The sequence below is a fragment of the Hipposideros armiger genome, unplaced genomic scaffold (genome assembly GCF_001890085.2).
Source record: "Hipposideros armiger isolate ML-2016 unplaced genomic scaffold, ASM189008v1 scaffold_36, whole genome shotgun sequence".
Taxonomy (NCBI): domain Eukaryota; kingdom Metazoa; phylum Chordata; class Mammalia; order Chiroptera; family Hipposideridae; genus Hipposideros; species Hipposideros armiger.
The window spans coordinates 1,273,428-1,286,909 of NW_017731386.1; positions in this window are offsets into that span (position 1 = coordinate 1,273,428).

Genomic DNA, 13,482 nt, shown 5'->3' on the forward strand with positions numbered 1-13,482 from the left:
TGGGAAGGCAGGGACAGAAAAAAAGAAAGAAAGAAGGGGAGGGGAAAAGGGTAAAGAAGAGAGGTGTGTGGAGTGGAGTCAGTGAGGTGAGGTTGGGCCTTGATTGTGGAGACAAACACTGAGAATGGAAAAACAAACAAGTTTGTCAAATGTGACCTCTGTGATGGTTTTGCCCTTTTAAAAAAAGAGCAGGAAATGAAATATCATTAGAGGTGATTCCTAGTGGTCTTTTATACCAGCCAGTACTCAGATTACACAGGGCTTGTTGCTGCAGTGCGATTTGCTTTTATTTAAGCAACGAGTTCCGACCAGATATAGTACACAGATTGTGTGTGTGTGTGTGTGTGTGTGTGTGTGTGTGTGTATGTGTTTTATTTGATATTAGAAAGAAGGAGAATAACTGTGGGGAAAAGAAACTTCAATCAAAACAAATTAGTTAACAAATAAATTGGCTTTAGGGATTCAGATAGCAATTTCTCAGAAAAGCTGTCTCTAGCAGACCTAATAAGTCAGCTTCAACCTATATTAATTTAATTGAACACCTATGTAAAAAATACTATGTTGGACATGTGTATATAATGTTGGAGGATGTGCATAGGTGGATGTTATAAAGAAACTCCAGGGAAAGCTGCCTTTTAGTATTTTACATCAGGTTTGTAATATAAGATTCATTCAAATAAAAATATAACACATGCTATTACCGATAGTTCCCTTTTCATATATTGAAAAGAAGTTTGATTTACAAGTCCATTTTTGAAGTCGGGAGGCATTTTTCCTATAGAAATGTGTTTTAGACATGGTGTTTTAGTTCCCAAGCCACTCACAAAAGCCTATTTAAGCCATAATGTAGTTGAACTACAGTAATGTCCTAAAAACACCATGGAAACTAAATACAAAGTGTAGCAATGTTTCTATGGAATAATGCATTCAGAATTTAAATTTGCATCTCCAGAAGTGGGTCTCTGCCTGCAGTGGTAGGAGGGAGTTATCTTAGCTCCAAGTCCTTATGGTCCCTTTTGTTTATACTCAGAGCTTCAGCAGGGCAGGGCCTGAAACATGCAGAAGCAGGTAGGTGCAATGAGGAGGTGTCCGAGCAAGATGGGGACAGTCTTGAGAAATGAAGGCTTCCGGTCTGTATTAATTACTGGGAGCGTGACTTGGCCTGGCCAGCCCCTGATTGTCAAGTTGTTTTTCATTTATGAACATGCCCCCCCACCCTCAAAAAAAAGAATGGATTTCTCTTCTTGCTGTCTCTCAGAATTGGTCTCAAAACTTTTCTTTCCTTTTAGCACATCCTTGAAAGAATTACATATTCTCTTTAAGAATATTTAAGATTCGTTTGTTCTTTTTTAGAAAAACTGCTTATACTAAGGAAAGGAAGAGGCAGGAGAAAATGCTCTTTCTCTTTCTACCTCCATACCCACCCCCTCTTCCCCCAGTGCTTTTTTCATGTCGTAGCTTACACCCTAGAGGAAAAGCCAAAATCTAAGCAGAATGATTTACATTTCAAACAGGACCAGCCATGCCATTTCTATTCAGGAAAGGAGAGGGTAATACACCAATTAAAAAACAAATACTAACATATTTATTGATTACATAATACGTGCTAAGTGGTGTTTTAGGTAATTTGCACATATTAACTTATTTAATCTTCAAAATAGTCCTAAAAGATAAGTGCAATGATTATCCCTGTTTACAGATGAGATCATTGAGGCTCCACCCAACATCACAAAGCTTCACAGTGGATGAGGTGATGACAGTTTTTTTGAAAATGACGAGACCCAAAATGCCGCTGAGACCTGTATTGATACCAGGATACCCCAAAATCATTGTGCTAAGAAAGATCTTGTTAAGGGGATGTTATTTCCCTCCAACCTCCTTTTTGTCCTAATATCTGCCATAAGTCCAGCATCTACAAGTCTGAACCAACTCTAGAATCTAGCAAGGTAAGATAGAGGAATGCATTTCAACATATCACTTCAGGTGTGCAGAAAATACCTTTTTCTTATTTGTCTGTAACTCAACTTCATTTCCAAATATGATTCCCCATTCTACCAGGTTTTGGAAAGTTTAGTTTAGTTGTTTTTGGAATTTCTCTAAGATGGTACAGGATTCTAAGATCTTATGTATTGGTTAAGGGTTTGGGGGGATGCTGACACCCTCTCATCTGTGTACAGATTACCTCAGAGGCGTCCATTATTCCTTTTCAAGTCCTCAGGCTCTGTGCTGCCTCAGATCCGTGGCTGGGCCTTGGAAATTTTGATTACGTCTAGAAACTCTGTGCCCAGAGCCCACACACTCTGCTGCCATTCCAATTCCTTCTGATTGAGGAATCTCCCCATTAACCAGTGGTGCTGCTTGGATTCAAGGACAAGAGAGCTTCATTGCTCTGGGACCTCCAGAACTTTCTTTCCCAACTTCCAAACCAGCTTTGGAAAACTTTCTATCATGGGGAAGTATGCAAGTGGATTCCCTTCTCACATTTCTTTTTAGTTCTTCTTTCAGACCATACCCTTACATTACTTGATCTCTGAAAACATTCTCCCTGTTCTGAAGGATTTAAATTTTGAAGAAAAAAAGATCATAAACACCTGGAGGCCATTCCAGTGTTCCACCCTTAGCATGGAAACAATAAAATAAGAGAACCAGTTTAATGAAGGGAGGGAAAAGGGCAGTGAGGAAGAAAAAGAAAAGATACTTTTTTTAATGTTTTCCAATCATACCAAGATTGAGGAGAGATTCCCAGACAAAGGTAGAAAGGCAAGAAAAACAGAGATATAAGGGAAGTCAATCTCTTGCAGCAGGTGAGTACTGGGGATGTCTGCAGCCATGGTTTCTATCAGAGAAGGGGAGGCAGCCCCTAGTCATTAGATGAGAAATGGCTGGAATGAAAAGATTGGTTGGTGAGACTATTGAGGAAGGATGTGGGGCTTTCCTTCAGTTTTGAAGGATGAGTATGATCTGGAAAAGCAGGAACAGCAAAGAAGACACATTAGATTGCAGACTATCTAGTTCAATATAGCACTTGTAGTTACAAGCATGCAGTTTGGGTAAGGTCAAGTAGAGCCCACCAGGAGGGATAACAGAGTCAAACTAGCACTGGGTGAGCAGGGAACACAGACTTATGCACCTGTCCTTGCTCTGCCACAAACTGGCCATGAGGCCTTAAGCACAGAGGTCAGATAACTTCTCTAGAACAAGGGAATTGCATTCTTGGGTCCATTTACTTCTGCCATTCCATGTGTGATTGGGTGCACCATCCAGATTTGGGGCATAGAAAGTATTATTTTGCTTACCTGGGAATTATGAAATGAGCATATGGCGTGCTTTCTTCTTTCAAGGTGTTTACATTCTCCAGGTAAAATTATTTAAAATAAACATTCGAGGAAGCAAAGCAGTGTTTTCCTTACTTTTTGGGCCTGGTTTCAGATGTTACCCTTCCCTTCTTTTATTCTTAGCAGACGCCACAAAACCTAGTTTCAGACTGCACTTCTCTCATTTTTCCTCTTTCCCATCTCTGTGAAATTAGTCCCAGGGAGACCGTGGCCATGAGTACAAGTGTGCAGATGAGTCAGTGAGGAGCTGATGCAGCTTGTGTGACTGTACTAAATGAAACAATTCTCTAAGTACAGAGGCATTGGCAGAGAGCATTTGTTGTATTTCTACACAGCAAACATTAATTTTCCAGGGTTACAGACTAGTCCAACGCTAAAATGTTGACGCTCATGTTTCTCAGATGCCAGGCTCCATTGTTGAGCTCCCTTTTAATAAAACCCAAGAGTTCCAGGCTTCCAACTACATCTGTCCTTTTCTTGGAAATGGCAAACTGTCTCCTTGAAGAATCTACAACTATACAAACAGAATTCTCCGCTGTAATTTTGATTTTTAAAGGAAATAAACAAAATGATTGGGTGGGATTTTTCAGTCAAAATTATTTCTTTGTAATCTATCTTGAGATTTGGTTTAATTATTTTCCACCGCTGTATTTTTATTTATTTATTTATTTGCCTCCACTGGGAAACAGAGGAGAATGAGAAAGGAGGGTGAGTCTGGATGCTCTTGGATTTGCCCTTACATAACCATCAGGTGTTCTGGCAAAGGATGATACTGTGTTTGAAGGAATGCTGAAAAGCAGTCATCTGGAAGAAAATAAATTGGAGATTTTAAAAGTCTGGTTTTTTGCCATAGTGGTTTTGTGAGTCAAATGCCTTTGACTTTCATGAAGATCATAATGAATAAATACAGAAATGACCCACTGCTTAGGAGTGTTTGGAGGAACAAGGCAGTGAGGTGACAAGGGGGGTTGGGGGAGTGGGGGAGAGGGGAGGGAATGGAATTTGCTCATGAATAAAACTTCTTCCAGGCAGGTGGCTAAATCTTGACTAACTGCCAAAGCACTTAACAGCAGCCACTGTTGCTCAAGGCTGTTTTCCATGCTTTTCATTTTTTCCAGACTGAAATACCTTGAGCAAAAAGAAGCTGCCAGCAATCGCCATAGAGGGAGGGTTGTATAAATGACAGGAGGAGAGGCTGAGTAAGTGTCTGAGCCAGGTGAGGCGATGGGTGGGCTTTCTGGTGATGGAGAAACAGCAAGGAACAAGGTGAATGGGGGTTGCTGCTGGAATGTGAGTGTCTCTGGAAACCATGGAATCTGTTCTTTAATCTTCTTAGAGGACACAGAGAATGAAATCCTAGTCATCTTGGGAACAGGGAATCATGCCTGTTAGTCCACTGGTGTGACTCCACTGTCTGGCATATAGTTAGAAAAACTGAATATTGAAAAGATGGACTAGGATATAACTGGAGTCAGAGTAGCTAGAGGGGCACAATTAAGCTGAATTAAACTTGTGACAAGCTGTGAGTAGTTCTAGTTTGTCTTGAAAGCTGAAGCATGCCCTGGAGGCCTGGTTTCTAGTGCCCACCCCTGCTTTATCTGGCCATGTGACTTTTCAGGTCTAGCTTCTCTAGACCTTAATATCTTCATCTATTAAACAAAAATAACAACAAAGAATGATTGGATCATGTTTAATATAACTTCTAGCTCTGATACTGTATAACTATTATTATTATTTTTTTCTTCCTAGAGAGACTTTCAAAATGGCAGATGCTCAGGGAGGGAAGACAGAAGGAGTGTATTAAAACATGATTAAAAATAATTCATAGGTGCAGTGATTGAAATTGGAAATTCCAGCATCAACGAGGTTACCTGTCCACAGGGGAAAGTGAGCTATTACAAAACATATCCCTGACTCTTCATTAACATTAACGTGATTGAGAATTTATTTTTAAACTCAAGCAACATATAATTATACCTGTAAATGTGCCACGATGAAATGAGAGCCTCAAGCCTCAAGCAGAAGCAGCTTTGAGACAGTGTAACAGCTTTGGGTGAATTTAGTAGGACTTACAGCTTTGTTTGTTTCTTTGGTACCTGGTAGCTCACTTGTCAGAAATAGAATTCTCCTGAGCGTTGCTCTCTTTCCTACTTTACCTGCCCACTCAGGAGGCTTATTTGCACAGGACACATATCCTCATTGACTGACTAAGGACTATCTTAGTACACAGCTTGAAACAGGTTCTTTTAAAATGCAGTAGTCAATACCTTGTTTTGGAAGACTAAGAGAATGTAGGGGAGACCAAACATGTGGTAACTAGTGTAGTATGACTTAGATTTTTTCAGGAAAGGGTCCAACCCTAGAATATACCTTATTTGCCTTCTCAAAGAAATTGCTTTACAATGGGGAAAATATTTTCTTTCCAAAATCACATTAAAAAAAATATTTCCATTTTCTTTGCTCTTTTGTTTTTGTTAAAATTTATCGGGGTGACAGTGGTCAACAAAACTACATAGGTTTCAAGTGTACAATTCTAGAATACATCATCTATATATTGCATTATGTGTTCACTACCCAGAGTCAGTTCTCCTTCCATCACCATATATGTGACCCCCTTTACCCTCTTCTACCACTCCCCTCCCCCCTTACCCTCTGGTAACCACTAACCAGTTCTCTGTGTCTATGAGTTTTGTTTCTTTATTTGCTTATATTGTTCCTTTGTTGTCTTCAGTTTTATATCCCACATATGAGTGAAGTCATATGGTTCTCAACTTTTTCTGTCTGACTTATTTCGCTTAGCATAATAACCTCAAGATCCTTCCATGTTGCCACAAATGGCAGTATTTTACCTTTTCTTATGGCCGAGTAGTATTCCATTGTGTGTATATACCACATCTTCTTTATCCAATCATCTATCAAAGGACACTTTGGTTGTTTCCATGTCTTGGACACCATAAATAATGCTGCAATTAACATTGGTGTACATATATCTTTATGGATAATGTTTTCAGATTTTTCAGTATATACCCAGGAGAGGGGTTGCTGGATCATATGATAATTCTATTATTAATTTTTTGAGGCACCTCTATGCTGTTTTCTATGGTGACTGCACCAATCTGCATTTCCACCAAAAGTGTATTAAGGTTCCTTTTACTCTACAGCCTCTCCAACACTTGCTATTATTTGTCTTGTTGATGATAGACATTCTTAAAGGTGTGAGGTGATATCTCATTGTGGATTTGATTTGCATTTCCCTAATAGCAAGTGAAGTTGAGCATTTTTTTATATATCTGTTGGCCATTTATATTCTTGTTGGGTGAAGTTTCTTTTCATGTACTCTGCCCATTTTTTCATTGCACTGTTTGTCTTTTTGTTGTTGAGCTGTATGAGTTCCTTACATGTTTTGGATATTAGCCCCTTATCAGAGGCATTGTTTGTAAATATCTTCTCCCATTTGTTTGGTTGCCTCTTTGTTTTGTTGATGGTTTTGTTTGCTATGCCAAAGCTTTTTAGTTGGAGATGGAAGAACAGACAAACAGACCAATGGAATAGAATTGAAAACCCAGACATAAACTCTCATAAATATCAACAGAAAATTTTCGACAAAGTATGCAATGGAGAAAAGATGCAATGGAGAAAAGAAAGCCTCTTCAATAAATGGTGCTGGGAAAATTGGAAAGCCATGTGCAAAAGAATGAAACTAGACTGTTATCTGTCACCATGTACCAAAACTGACTCAAAATGGATCAAAGACCTAAACATAAGATCTGAAGCAATAAAATGCATAAAATAAAATATAGGTACTAAACTTATGGACGTTGCGCTCAAAGAGGATTTTATTATTTTGACCTCAAAGACAAGGGAAGTAAAAGCTAAAATAAATGAATGGGACTATACAAAAAATCACATTTTAATAGCTCATATTCATGTTAGAATATAAATAAAGAATAGTCAAGTATTATTTGAGGTATCTGAAGGGGGGATGGTGAAGTAGTAGGTGCTGCTATAAAGATACCTATGTTTGAAGTTGCAGCACCATCACCATAATTTTGACACAAGCTTTTTCTAAAAAGGTCAGTAGGAATTAGTCAGAAAGTGTATTTTTTTATTTCATTTTATTTTGCTTTCCTTTTTTCTAAATTTTATTTGAAACTATCTACATACAATCCTAACAAAAAATACAGATCAACAGTATGATAAGATAGAAAAAATACTGTTTCTGGAATTAGAAGATTTAAATTCTAAATTCTAGACCTTTGACCTTGGGCAACTCAATATTCCTGAGCTTCTGTTCTTTTCATTGTGTTGTTTGTTGTTGTTATTGTTGTTTGTTGATTTGTAAAAGAAGGAGAGATATGACAAAAATCTGCATCGACATTTTCAATCCTAAATTTTTCAATGCCCATAATTAAGAATTCAAGTGTATGGTACAACATTTTACATTAAAAAAGGGTAACATCACATATACAAAGAATGCATAAGGAAAATGGAACATTTAATCTGAAACTGTCGAAGATGAGGTTACATAGGTAAGGTTTGGTCGACCTATGGAGAACCTTGAAATCCAGCATGGGAATTTTGACTTGGTGGACTTTACTTCAGTTAATCAGCATAGAAGGGACTTGTTGGGGAAGATGAATCTGAAAAACTAGAGACAATGTTAATTATTTGAATAGTTACATTCTTTTACCAATTTGGTTCTAATACCACTCCCTGAGATTGGACTCCATTATAATTCCTACCTTACAGATAAAAAAATTATAGAACAAAGAGTTAAGGGATCTTTTCCCAATATCTCAAAGCCAAGTTAAACGTCATAGTCAGGACTTGAACCCAAATCTCACGATCACACATTTAAAGCTAAAAGAGCCTTAAAAGTCATTCAGTTTAAGAATCCAAGTACAGTACTACTTTGAGAAAATACATGGTTCAAGAACCTTTTGCTTAAAAATAAAAACAGATTTACACGATATATTTTACAACTATATAATAAAAATTTCCTTTGCAGAATACCTATAGTATTTTTCTTTGCCTAACTAACCTACTTAGGGCATTCTCTAGATAAGCAATAACACTTTCAAAATCTGTCTTCTTTGACCCCACTCCCCAGTTTCCTTAACCACTGTCTTTCTTCCATGGTAAAAATTGCCCTTATATCAGCCCTAATTCTTACCAGTTCTTAGTACACTGCCTAACTGTACTTCATGGTGCCTTATCTCTAGCTGACATTTTTTTGGGGTTTTTTGTTTTTGTTTTTTTTTGTTTTTTATTTCTTATCATCCTAAATTCTATAGAAAGTAAATTCCATGAAAGCATCATTGGTCTTCTAGCCTTGCCATGTCACCATCTTCAACCTCAATGTAAATCTAGGCCTTCACTTCCTCTGTTGCAAGACACTCAGACACATAATTGATACTTGCTGGTTCATTTGACACTAATTGAATTTATATTCCAGATATTGTCATATTACAACTAATTTTAAATAATGCCTTGCATGTGTCCCAATACAATCTCCAGTTTTTAAGTCCCTTTTTATGCCTTTGTGTGTGATTATAACCTCTCCCCTTATTTAATTGATGAATTGCTTGTCAGATGTTATGTAACCATTTTTATTCATAAGATAGAGTTGAAATGTGAAGATATGAATAAATACTTTTAAGAACGTTCATATCAGGCCAGCCGAGTGGAACGTTGGATAAGCGTTGGCTTGGGACACCAGCTCTGAGCAGCAGTTCCCCAGTTCAGATCCCACATGAGGGCCAGTGATGCTGCGCCCTCTACAGCTAAGATGGTGAACAACAACTTGACCTGGAACTGGGCTGCCAAGAGTCACTGGCACCAGCATAGGCTGCAGTCAAGCTACAGTGGACTGCCATGAAGCTACCAGGAGTAGCTGGCAGCCAGCGTGAGCTGCCGTGAGCGCCATGAGTGGCCTTCCAATGGCCAGCGACTGATCTGCCTCACCCGGAGAGAGTGCAATGATAATACCAACATGGCCAGTGAAGCAACTTCCTCCACAACTAGACTAAAGAACAAAAGGACAGCAACTTGTCTGATCCCCTTCCCAGATTCCCCAATAAAATCTTAAAAAAAAAAATGTTCATATCAACGCAGTCATGTTTGACTTATATATCCTTTTGAACCTTATAACACTCTTGGATACATTTAGACTAGCGTTTATTATATTATTGCCAAGCTATTTCAGTGCTCTGTTAACGAGAACATGACAATGTCTACCTTCAAAAACTTTACAGTTTAGTTTGAGAACTGTTTCTGAGTAGAAATGATAAATGACAATATATAAAAATAAGTTGTGTTACATTAAAAATGATCAAATGTCACCTCTCCTGGAATCAGGGTAGCCTCTGTGATTGCTTGACCAAATGAATGTGATAGAAGTGGTACTGTACCAGTTTATGGAAATAAATTTTAAGAGACTGGAAGCTATCTTTAAATACTCAAGTTTGGAACCTAGCCAACATTCTATAAAGAAGCCTAATTAACACTACTGACAGGCTTGTGTAGGAAGGAACCAAGGCTCCCAGATGAATGGTACAACTGACAGCCAGCACCAGTTGCCAGCCATGTGAGCCATTTTGGAAATGGGTTTTCCAGCCTCGTCAAGTTGCTGGAACTGACACTGGTGGAGCACAGACCAGCCACTGTGAGAAAGCCCTGCCCAAATTATAGATCTATGAACAAAAAAATGATTGTTAAACATGCTAATTCTTTACATTTGGAGAGGGTTTGTTAGGTAGCAACAATAATTACAACACCAGGATTTGTTAGTTTTGTTACTTTTTCTAAATGCTTTTTCTTCCTCCCTAACTTCATTTAAGCTCCTCTCAAAACTTAACTCGTAAGAGGGTTCTTCACTGACAATCCTACCTAAAGTCACACACTGCTCCGCAACCGTTCCCCATAATCTTGCTTTATTTTTTTTACCATAGTGTGCATTTCTACCTTAATTATTATATGAATCTATTTATTTATTTTTCTCTACCTCAAAAGGATGCAAAATCCATGAGTTGAGGAAATTTCTGTTTATCGTAGTATTCCTACTTTCTAGATTAGTGCTTGACATATAGCCAATGCTGAATAACTATTTGCATAATAGTGAACAAATGCATAATAAGTGAGATGTAAAGTGCCAGGACTGCTCAAAGAAGAAAGAGATCATAGTGACTTCTCAGATTAAATAGCAATGAGAAATTTGTTCACAAGCTGAACTGGGAAGTATAAGATGGATTTGGAGAATAGAAACAGGGAGGAAGAGAAAAAAGTAAAAGAACTTTTAGTTCAGAGAAATAGAATAAATAATAGTTAACAAAAGAGAAAGTGCACAGTATAGTCAAGGCAAGTGGGCAGACTCTTTGGAATGGAAAAATAATATGTGGTCATGTAGAATAACTTATTTGCTCTTACACAGAGGACCACTCACTTCTTTAGACAGTTTCCTTTCCTGGTGTGGCAGCGGTCCTCCAGCCTGGCCCAGCCTCTGGTGTTTGTGTTTTTTTTATTGTCTTTGACCACACTGAATACAGCTGACCTGTATAACTGATAGGATTGCATGGAAATGTTGACGTGTGACTTCTGACACTAGGTCGCAATGACATTACAGCTTCTCCCCTGGTCTCTTGGATCACTCACTCTGGGGAAACTCAGCTGTCATGTATGCCTCTTCTATAGAGAGAGGTCCACAAGGTGAGAAACTGAGGCTTCCTTTACCATAGCCAGGTAAGTGAGCCATCTTGGAAACAGATCCTCCAGCCCTATTCAAGATTTCAGATAATTACAACGCAGACGACATCTTGACAGCAACATCTGGAGAAGATCTGAAATGAAATCCAACCACATTTGCTGCAAAATTCCTGACCTACAGAATGTGAGACAACAAATTCTTATTGTTGTTGTAGACTAAGCTCTTGGGTAATTTTTTACAAAGCAGTAGATAACCTATACACCTGGCTTTCTTGATAACATTCTTTTCTGAGCCCCTTCTTTTTCTCTGGATGCTCCTCAGCTTCTTTTGTGTATCTTCTTCTTCCTTGCATTTTTAATATTGGTATTTTCCCAGGTCATCACTTTGGACATTTCTCCTTTTTATTTATTAAATGTCTTAGGGAAACCTCTTCCACTTTTATGACTTCAGTTACCACCATTAGGTTGATGTTTCCCAAACCTATATTTTCATCCATAATATATATTCTGATTTATACATCACATACCCAGATTCTCTCTGAAGATGTCCACTTGGGTATCTCAAATGCATGTTTAGACTTATACTCTGTAAACAACTTCCCCACCAAACAAGCCTCTCATTTAGTATTCCTTGTCTGAGTGATTTCTGCATCATTCAACCTGTCATACAAATTAGAATTGAAAAGTATTCTCAAGTTCCACAACATATATAATAAATATCAAGTCCTTTTGATTTTTCTTCCTTATTATATCTTTCATACCTATTCCAAGTTTTTCATTCTCATAATTACTGAAGTATTTCAAATATTTATATGTCTAGTCTTAATCACTCTCTTAACTGATCTCCCTGACTCTTGCTTTATTTTTTTTTTTATTTTCCAGTTCAGTCTCTATTCTGCTGCTAGAATAATTGTGCTAAAAAGAAAATCTGATTGAATCACTTCCTTGCTTAAACAATCCCCACTACATTCGTGCTAAACTCTAAAATTATTACCGAAGATCACGAAATGCTTCAGGACCTATCTTCTAGTCTGAACTAGTTATTTAGTGCTGTGATACAAATTACTCAAAACTCAGTGTCTTAAAACAAAGTCATTTATTTTGCTCATAAAGTGTAATTTTTTAGGACTGGACAGGAACAGGTCATTTCTGTTCACTCAGTGTCACGAGGCAGCTCAAAGACTGAGGACTAGGATCATCTGAGGGCATGCTCACTTACATGTTTGTTGGTAAATCCTGGCTGTTGGCTAGGAAGATTGACACAGTTGGAACTGTCAGAACATCTACTCATGGAATTTCTAAGTTTCTGTTTGGCTTTCTCACAGTGTGGTGGGAAGGTTTCAAGGGAAAAGATAGAGCCAGGTGGAACCTGTGGTCTTTTAATGAACTGGGCTCAAAGGCTTCTATGATCACTCCCTCTATACTCTGTTGACTAGAGTAGTCACAACCTCTCCCGGATTCAAGGGGTGGGAAATAGATTTCATTTCTTAGTGGGAGAATAGTAAGTTTCTAGAAAAGCATGTGGTACCAAAAATATTGCTATTGCTATTTTTGGAGAATTTAAACTGACAGTCTAATTGTTTGACACACTGAATATATACTATATATATATATATATATATATATATATATATATATATATATATATATATAAACAACATAACATAACATAACATAACAACATAACATAACATAACATAACATAATATATATTATAACCCTTCTGGATTAATTGTAATTTTCAAAATAGATGTCATACTTTGTATCATCTCTTCTGTACATGTTCACGTCTTTGGGTGGACTAGTCCTAGGCCAGCTACCCCTTTCTTATGTCCTATTCATCCTTCACGATTTAGTTTGGCTGACACTTCGTCTTAAACTCTTCCCCTAAACCCCTCGCCTCCATTAGGCTCCTTCCTCTGGGATCTTTTAATACTGTTTTCAACTATATCTTCTATCTGTTTGCCCTGACATTCTATTGTGCTTGCTTGTATTCATTTGTCTTCTCCACTGGACTCTAGGTAACTTGTAGCAATTGATGGGGATGCAGTATCTGCCAGTTAAATATTTAATGAATGAGACTATAAAGATGCCTCGGGGTCCTATTGCCAAAGACCTCGAATGTCAGACTAGCATTCAGAATGTATTCTTGTCTTCACCAGTTAATGAGTTTATATTTTCATAGCGTTAATCAAATAAGGAATATAGAACTAATATAATAGAATAATACAAAATAAGCCAAGGGTGGGAGGTAGACTTTTTCTGACTATCCATCAAAGGACAAATCAACTATATGTCTTTGAAAGGTTTTACATGCAAGTTGAGGGAGAAACTCAAGCTTTAACATTTGTTGCAGTCCTATGATACCACTAAGCATTCTGTCTAAAGGGCTATTGTGGATTTTTTTGTTGTTATTGTGAATTTATTTTTTTTTATTAGTTTCAGG